The sequence below is a fragment of the Orycteropus afer genome, unplaced genomic scaffold, assembly GCF_000298275.1.
Source record: "Orycteropus afer afer isolate SDZICR_OR568_19922 unplaced genomic scaffold, OryAfe1.0 scaffold00537, whole genome shotgun sequence".
Lineage (NCBI taxonomy): Eukaryota > Metazoa > Chordata > Mammalia > Tubulidentata > Orycteropodidae > Orycteropus > Orycteropus afer.
Window position 1 is genome coordinate 445148 of NW_006922124.1, and position 1576 is coordinate 446723.

Genomic DNA, 1576 nt, shown 5'->3' on the forward strand with positions numbered 1-1576 from the left:
GTGTATTTGTTGTGTGTGTGTGTGTGTGTGTGTTTGCTTTCTTTGCTTTGCTTTTTTTTTTGGTCACAGATAAAAAGCCACTGGTGGACCAAAAGAAAAGAATTCTAGAAATAAAAATGTATAATCTTACCCAGAAGTAATTTATAAGGGATAATTTTGAAGTCCTACATTTAGGTTAAAAAGTCAGTAGCAGAGGGTCACCGTGAAGTAGACTTGGATATCTTTGTCTAAAACCAGATAGTGCCAGCCATTTATAGTTATATATTTTAAAAAGATGTTCAGAGAGTCATTTTTCAGTAAAATAAACTTGAAAATTTTAGAATCAACAAATGCCAACACATAAATACACATATGAATTCATAGTAGTTAGTCATCACTGCAAATGGTGTTTGCACTGGTGTACCTGCTACTCTTTGGTGGCCTGGATGGGGTACTGAGTTTTATGGGCTATAATTAGAATTCATTAAACAAAGTTTGGGGTGAAAAAACCAACATGTTCATGAATTTGGGCCTACAATTTACAAAACATCCAATGCCTCCGGTTCTCTAAATTAGTTAATTCAAAGTGGAGGCCACAGCCTTGGTAGATATAAATAAAAGAATTAAATTAAAATCTTCCTTGGGAGGAATCATGTATGAAAATTTCACATTTTGAGAGATTCAGTAGCTAAGATTACAAAGTCTACAAGGTAAAGAGTGTTTATAAGAAAAATAGAAAGTAAAAATGATATTAAAAAAATCCACCAGAATACAAAAGAAAAAGGTGAAGAAATTGACAAATATAGAAGAGAAATAAAGATACAATGTAACTAATTGAAAAGATTCAAAATATATCTAATCAGAGTTCCATAGAGATTGGATAAGTGAAAAAGAGACTATACCAAAAAAGATAACATTTGGGAAATTTCCAGAACTGATAAACCAAACCAAAATCAAACCCACTACCATCGAGTTGATACCAACTCGAAGAGACCCCCCATTGGGTTTCCAAGTCAGTAATCTTTAGGGAAGTAGATAGCTTTGTCTTCTTTTGCTGAGTGGCTGGTGGGTTTGAACCGCAAACCTTCTGGTTAGCAGTCAAAATGCCTTAGGCACTGTGTGGAAGACACTAATTTTCAGATTTAACAGCCCAATGAATCCCTCCTGTGTGTGTATGTGTGTGTGTTTCAGTCTTAGACATATGAGAGTGAATATGTAAACACCAACAACAGAAGATAGTTGTAACTGGAAAGAACACATGCAATGGAACAAGAGTTACTTGAAAATTTATAACTCAAGAAAAGTGAAAAACAAAAATCAGTGGAATAATACTTCCCAAGATAATTTATTAATTTATAATTCTATGCCTAGTGAAAAATATTTCAAGAACAAGGGGAAGATGATGTTATTTTCAGACCAACCAAAACTAACAGTGTACAATCAATAAATCCTCAACAAAGTAGCATAGTGCCTAAGGTATTTGACTGCTAACCAGAAGGCTGATGGTTCAAAGCCACCAGCCATTCCTCGGAAGGAAGATTGGACAATCTACTTCCATAATGATGTTGTTGTTGTTGTGTGCTGTCGAGTCGGCCCC